Source organism: Cetorhinus maximus, chromosome 10 (assembly GCF_964194155.1).
Source record: "Cetorhinus maximus chromosome 10, sCetMax3.hap1.1, whole genome shotgun sequence".
Classification (NCBI taxonomy): domain Eukaryota; kingdom Metazoa; phylum Chordata; class Chondrichthyes; order Lamniformes; family Cetorhinidae; genus Cetorhinus; species Cetorhinus maximus.
In genome coordinates this window covers 83,711,467-83,719,538 of record NC_135888.1, presented here as the reverse complement: position 1 = coordinate 83,719,538, position 8,072 = coordinate 83,711,467, and the positions used below count along the sequence as shown (strand labels likewise).

Below are 8,072 nucleotides of genomic sequence, written 5' to 3'. Positions count from 1 at the left end.
CTTCGTTCTGTGGAAGAGTCATACGGACTCCAAACATTAACTGTGTTCCTCTCCGCAGATGCTGCCAGACCTGCTGAGTTTTTCCAGGTATTTTTATTTTTGTTTTGGATTTCCAGCATCCGCAGTTTTTTGCTTTTATCTAACCACCTCCCTTTGACATTGTTGAATGCACCACCATCAACATCTTTGGGATTCTCATTGACTAGAACTGGACCGGCCATATAAATACTGTAGCTACAAAAGCAGGTCAGAGACTGAGAATTCTGCAGCGAGTAACTCACTTCCTGGCTCCACAAAACCTGCCCACCATCGAAAAGGCACAAGTCAGGTGATACAATCTCCACTTTCCAGGATAAGTGCAACTACAACAACACAAAAGTATCTCAACATCATCAAGGACAAATCAGCCTACTTCATTAGCAATTTAATCCACCACCTTAAACATCCGCTCTCTCTGCCACTGGCACACATTGTCTACAGTGTTTACCATCTACAAGGTGGACTGCAGCAACTCAGCAAGATTCCTATAAAAGCATCCTCCAAACCTGTGACGTCTACCACCTAGAAGAGCAAGGGCAAATAGGCACATGGGAACAGCACCACCTGCAAGTGCCCCTCCAAGTCACACACCATCTGAGTGTGGAAGTATATCGCCATTTCTTCATCGTTGCTAGGCCAAATCCTGGAACTCCCTTTCTAACTGCACTGTGGGTGTACCCATGCCAAAATGTATAAGATGATATCAGGAAAGAAAGAGGAGAGATGAAATGATCTGGGGCACTTGATTAGAACAGAGAAGGTTACAATAAGATCTGACAGAGGTATTCAGAAATTTTGAGGGGTTTTTAATATAGTACATTGGGGAAGAAAGCTATTTTCATTGGTCACTGATTCGGGACATAAATTTCAGATCACCATCAAAAGAAAAATATATTCTTTTTCATGCAGAGGTTTTTCTGGGCATCAAATGCACTACCAGAATTGATGTGGGAAGCAGAACCCACAATAGTTTTCCAGAGGAAACATCCAAAGGACAAGGGAATGTGACTCAATGGATTTCAGATGGTCAAAATGGCCTTCTTCTGGACTGTAAATTTTTTAACAGAGTTTAAGTGGAGATCTAAAGCGAATAGTGATTTAACTCCAATTTGTTTCAGACTGAAAAGCTATCATAAATCAGATGCCCTAACCCACACATAGGGTTCAGTATCATTTCTGTTCCAGTATGTTCAGCATGACGGTGCTTATTCCGTCCGCTGTGTGTTAGGCTAACAACAAAAACCAATGCAAGGATTAATATCGAATGAACACTTGCTAACACTGAAAAATCGCTGGGTTCATAAGCCGAGCGGAACCTTATCAATAATGGAGGGCTGCGCCCAATAACCGAAAAGGAGTATTTTTCATTGAACTGGAGAGCGAGCAGCGAGGGGAGTGGGTGCATTAGATAGAGAAACAAACCTTCACAGCCTTGAAGACTCAACTAACCCGTTTGTGTCTTGCAACATTCCATGAAAGCAGTGATTTTATAATAAGTTCTAATGACAGGTGATTGTTAGGATGTGTAGTGTTTGTTTAGTTGTATGTTCACTGGTCTTGTTTATTGATGGTATAAAACGCGACTTGGACTGTCTGAGCCCCTCCAAAATCGTGGCGCTCGATTTTCATCACGACTACATTTGTCCTTAATGTCATAGCAAAAGACTGCCCCTCTCTCAATGGCACGATTCACCCGAATGGAACCAATGGCAGTTACTAAAGGAGCCCGATGTTCAAACCATTTTCTCTATCTCCAGAACATTTCTGAAAGAGGACTGTGGCAATAATAGGGTAACTGCGGAACCCTTTCACGTTGGGAGTTAGGTCTGTGAATGATTTTCGTACTTGAGTCAGCTCTGCGACTGTCAGGGGGGTTTCGGTCGGGATAAGTGATCGTTTGGGACCGGTGCAACGCAATGCTGCCGCTTTCTTCTAAGAAATAACACTCCACTCTTCTATTTCGTGGCGCATCTCACGTTGTTCATTGAACCCAAAGAGACGTTCATTATTCCCTCCGACCCACTCAGTTCCAACCAGCCTGCCAGACGTAGCTGAAGTCGGCAGGAGGGTTCTACTCATTATAAGGATTTGCCTTTTTACAGTGATATTTTCCGGGAGATGCTGCCATTCCAACAACAGCCCCGGTCTACCTATATACTTATAATCTTCAAATGCACACTTGTTAATTTAAAAGTGGCCGCAGTTTCTCGAAAGTAAGTCCCCTTGGTATGCCCAGCAGAGAGAGATATGACTGACACGCACGTCACTGCTCTGCTGTTTTAAAATCCGATACTTTAGAAAGCAAAAGACCTGGCTAAGTGAAGGGTTTGCGATTGTAAACAGAAAGCTCCATACTGACTCCGCCAATCCTTCCGAGCACAGCCGCTGAGTTGAAGACAACAAGCATTTTTCAACCATACGCAACATGTCACTTGGACGCTCTTTCCTCAGACTGAGATGGTAAGACTTACTTCCTAGAGAATATTATTTGTGGCTAAGTTGTACTGACTACGCTAGGGTAATGTTAAGCCTCTTTACATGGGTAGTTAATCAAGAGGACGGGAGAATGTAATTCAGTGGGCTCTCACTTTGAACTAATGGAGCCGATATATTACAGTATGACAGAGAGCCCAAAGGAATGGTACTTTAAGTAGCTACTAGCTGGTCTTTACGTTATAGCTTATTTTCTTGACTTGCTTGTATATTTAAGCCGGCGTTTATAATCAAAATAGATTCTACAAATTGAGTGTCATTCGATTCTGTTTGAGACTTTCTAAGTAGTTTGCTTAAGAAAGTGTGTGCAGGGAAGAGGGTGCAGGGTGGGGATGAATAATTGAACATAATTGTTGCAGCATTACAGACCGCAAAAAAACAATAGTTTGGGCAGTTACCTAACCCAAATTCGGTCTGTTTTTGTGCAATCTTTAAGACGCCCAGATTTCATGTTATCACATCGCTGAAGAACAAAAACCTGAGCGGCCACTTAACACTCAGACGTTAGTAACCATCAGCTGTACTTTCCAGCAACCATACTCTGCAATATTATCAAATCTTGTGGAAAATGAGGAGCGAAATGTGCGCACACAATCTGCTGTCTGACCTTTCTGCTCCAGTCCAATGTCGTACATTTCACTCATTATAGAATTATATAGAATTAAACTAACAGCCAGAAAATGGTCTTTCAAATGGGAATAACCGATGAAGCGATTTGTTATATGATTCTGAGACGATTTTTTTTTTTTATTAAAGCATGTACGGGGATGCAAAGCGCCCTTTATGGGTTATGTCCTCCCATTGTAACTTTCCAATTCTTCATTCATTAATTTCAGACTGTCAAAATCAATCAATTAGTAACCATCATAGGTTAAAGTTGATCTCCAACCAGAAGATTAGCGAAGTAAGATTACAGAATAGCTCAACCTGAAGAAGAGCCCTGATCTTATCCTTCCAGAATGTGAAAGTACGGTTCTCCCATTACAGCAGTCTTAAAATCGTGTCCTCAACCACTCCTTCTGGTAACTTACTCCCACCGAGATTATCCACTGCGTATGACTTGTTCTTCCAGCCCTGAACCTGAATCCTCTTCACTGTCTTAGTTTATATCAAAGCACTGTTAAGAGTATATTTGCTTCAAGTCTTTATCTTCATTGTAAATTGCCTACAGAAAGTGGCTAAACAGCTAAAACGTAAAAGCAGACAGGTCACTTTTGTACGACCTAAATAGCCTTACAGAAAGTCCAGTAACAAATATATGATATTCCAACAACCTGCACACGTCTCATTAACTCCTTAGGAGTTAACATCGAGTTGGCATTTGAAAGGGTGGGGCTATTTTCTGCAGTGAGTGGAAAAGGCCCATTCCAAGGTAGCAGATCACATCTTGAGTGATATATCTGTTGCAGAATCTTATCGTGAAATGTGTGTTTCGAATATTAACATGTTCAGAAGAGTTACGCTTAAAGCAGCCACTAAATGCTACAGCAATAAACGAAGTCCCTTAGGCAGCAACTTAAACTGCAAAGTACATTTTTAAAGGAGAAAAACAAAGAAAGTAAATTCACAGAAAAGCAACTGCAATTCATGCCTCCGTTCCTCATTTCGTTTATTGTAGTAAGGGGACAGCCACAATAAAGTGCCGATTACTATCACGCGCAGTGGATACCTCCATAAAATGCACCAGAATGCACAAATGGAAGATACTTGCTATGCAAATCTGGGCCCCTACACTAAAAAATTGACGTATACTGTATACACAGTTTCAATCTTAACGCAGGGCGGTTAGAGCAGGCTGTGCAGCTATTTCCCCATAGTACAACCGTGACTAAACTTCCAAAGTGATTCATTCATTCATTCTTGCGCTCTTTCCCCCTCCCTTTCTGATTAACTCAGAGATGCTAACGGACTTAACTTGACTTGCCGAACCAATGCAGCCTCGAACTTGTCGCCACTATAATAACATTGATCCTTGAGCAGAAGGAAGCTAGTGTGGCCTTTTCAAAATCGCGGAACCTACTAATTGTGCGACCTATTCAACATGGCGAGAGACAGAATGTAGAAAGCATCTACTTAGCCCCACTATTGAGGCTTGAAAGCAATATATGCAGCACTTTAAAATAATCATTGTCCAATTAAGCACAGAATGAGTAGTTTTCTGACCTCTCCAATTGCCTCAGCATTATAATTCTGAGGATTGCACTGGTTGAGTATGATATTTGAGATGATTGAAGATTTGTGCTTGCTGCAATCTGTAAAATTAAAGGCGTCCAGGAGATGGCATTTGGGTATGTATTAGATTCCAATGGGTAGACTTGGCTGCGAGAGGAATAGCGCGATAACTGGTGAACTGGATAACAGAAAGCAGACGAATGTATTTCTCTCTCTGTCTGTCTCCCTAGATACATGTGTGTGTATGTGTGGCTTTATTTAAATTGTTAAAATACGTAACATGGAAAAGGGAAATGCAAATATGTGGCTCATTTAAAGAACCACAGACCCTATTGATTTTTATGTAAATTCTGACATGCTACACCGACAGGTTGGGGATGAGTTGTCAAGTGTACCAGACGATTGGTGAACTCTGATTATTTTAGAGTCTGGAATGACCGAACACGTCAAAAAGTATGAATTACGAATGGTTTAATTTCAGTGTGCACCTATAACGAATGGAAAATCAAAATTATACAGAACTTGTTTTAATTTCTACAAAGTTTGGTGCATTTAACTGGGAATTTAATCTGCCAAAGTGTACAGAGATCATTGAAAGAAGATCAATCTCGGTTGTGAGTTTTGTGATTTCAGTCGGGATTGTAATAATGCAGAAAAATATTTTTAGGTTTGCCGTTCCATGGTGTCTGTAAATGCCTCAATTTCAATTTTGATTACTGTCATAGATACAATTCTATTCTCCTTGTGACCTATGCTATGTATTTAGAAAGTAGTTTTTTAGATTTCCAGCATCCGCAGTAGTTTTTTGTTTTAATACATCCTTATCTGCTTGAAATGATGTCACAGTGTAAATTAAATGATTATCTGATCCTTCTTAAAAGAAAATGCACTGCCACGATAACTTATAACCATACTTTGCTTCTACTTTATCCTGATGTTTGATCTCTTTTTGAATCCTAACCACATTAAATGTTTAATGATTTCCGTTTATAGAACTCCAATATAGATTAATACAACACGAGAAGCATTTATTGAAGCCTTCATTTATAAAACAGCTGGAACAATAACTTAATCGCTAGGAAATTCTTTGTTTTGAGAACAGTTAAGTGAAATCCAATTTCTCTAAATCTTAAATCTGAATTTTTGAGAGATTATTGTCCTCAAATTCAAAAAATGTACTTAGAAGTGACACACGGTTGTGATCACACACATATACATTCTGGTTGGTTGTGTCAGTGTGTGTGCCAAAGCATGAATTTACCTCCAGTCAAGATTTTAGGATGGAGTTCAGACTTAGCCTGCCTACTTTTACATACATGCTGACTTACATGCAGCATCTGAGAACTGGAGCAAGCACTTTCACTGACGCACCTGATACCACCAAAAGCTTGGTTGTGAGTACTCCTCTAATGTTCTGTTGGGAGGTTACTGGTTACAGAATGGTGTCTCTTAAAGAAGTCTTCGTAGTCTTCAGTAGGTTAACTGTAAGTCTTTATCAACAAGTAGAGCAGTGTATGCCCGTGTACAAGGGTGTCATGGGTGGCATCAGCAGTTGGGTTGCCAGCCATGGCTCTTTGTCTGACAGGATTGTTATTTCAGCACCTGAATCTAATTTAACATTTGTTAGATGGCCATTGACAAAGATGTCTGCATTCCAGAATGAGAATGCACAAACATTGTTCTCACCCAAGGAGCATGGCTGTGTGTCTTCTAGTTTTCGGTCTCAAACTTGTGGATTACTTTTGGGCCTTCTGTGCATTTCTGGGGTTTTGACTTGCACAGTTTGCCATAGTGCCCATCCCATTACAATGGAAGCATTGGGCTGTACTTGCAGGACACTGATCTCTCCTGTTAGAGCGCCTCACATCACAGGTCTAGCAAAGTCGCTCTACTGGCTGGCTCAGGAATTGCTTTCCCTGACTTGGATTGTCCCTGTGTCTTTGTGGCCTGATAGGCTGGACTGAGGGTTGGCTTCTGCCTCATGCTTTGTTCTCTCCCCTTAAGATTGTCCTGTGCTGCTCACAGAGTTCAGACAGTCTAACTATCTGAATTGTCTTGCCCAGGGTTAGATCTCTTTTAGCTTGTAGGAGATCAGAGAGTATATTGTCTGTTAGACCCACCATTATTCTGTCTCTGATGAGCTCAGACTATAAATATCCATGTTCACACCACTCTGCCATCCTGTAGAGATCATTTATGAAGAAATCAATGTTTTCCCCAAGCAGATGGACTCTCTTATTGAATTTACCTCTCTCCAGAATTCTATTGCTTTGCAAGTTAAAATAAATGTCAAAAGATTTTAAAGCCTCCTCAAATTTGACAGATGATTCATTAATACTCTGTCTTACAATGATGTAATCTGCAATTGTGCCTATAGAGTAAAGCAGCATGTTGACCTTTTTAAATGCCTTTTCTTTTTAACCAGAAACAATGCTGTATCTTAAAAAAACTTTCCCTCCATTTTTGTGTCTGGTCTGGGCCTTGGGTTAGCCCAAGTTGAGTTGGAAGTGTTGAACTGTGATCCATGTTAAAACATCTGAATTTTTTGTGCAGCTTTAAGAGCTTACAGGATTTCAAGATGGCATTGCTGTTGAGTCCAATACAAAGGAATTCCCCATGCTTGCTGATTTTTGCAGGCTCTGCAAAATGGCAATGGTATGCTTCTTGAAGAAGATTCTTAACAATGGCTGCCTGAATTGGCTGTGTGTCGACTTCTATCATTCCATGGTTCACTATGACAAGCAATGAGGCGTTCAAATTTAAAGTTATGCTTGCTGTTCCCTGAGCTGGACAGTCGCGAAATTTGCGGGAGCTTTAAATAATTAACTTTTTTTCTGATCTTATGTGTCCAGAGGCAACTTGTTGGGGCTCCTACTGGGGAACTGGGTTTTAGCAATGGCCTTTCCTTCAATGGTGCCTCTGACACTGACTTAGAGAAAGGGTTCTCAGGGCTGGTTTCAGACTGGTACTTTAAATGATTTAGTTCACTCTTGCAGGCTCTGTGGACTCTGCGCTCTGAAGCTGAATTTCTAAGGGAGGTTCAATGGAGTATTCTGCTGCAGTAAAAATCTCTGCCATCAGCATCCAGACCTTTTCTCTGGAATGTTTTCTGCCAAAGTTTCTCTGCATCTTCAGCTTCTGTTGGGAGCTTCTCTCAGGTCAGAATTTCATTGAAGTTTTGTTCTAGTCTTCCAGCATCTTGGCTTGTTTCTGCATTTCAGTGAGGTTGAGGTTTTTTGATCCCCAGCTGCCACCATTTTGGGAAGGTGTTGGTTACAGAATAGTGGCTCTTAAAGAAATCTTTGTAGTCTTCAATATGTTAACTGTAAGTTTTTGTTAACAAGTAGAACTAGTTACACATGTACTGT

At 40.7% G+C, this 8,072-nt stretch overlaps 1 protein-coding gene across 1 annotated transcript in view; it reads left to right on the top strand.

Moving 5' to 3' along the window:
• The first annotated feature begins 2,293 nt into the window (after positions 1-2,293).
• Positions 2,294-8,072, top strand: part of htr4 (5-hydroxytryptamine receptor 4) — a 214,032-nt gene continuing 208,253 nt past the window's right edge. The window contains exon 1 of the mRNA XM_078549685.1: positions 2,294-2,499. The gene's annotated coding sequence lies outside the window, so the exon portion shown is untranslated. The remainder of the gene's footprint in view (positions 2,500-8,072) is intronic.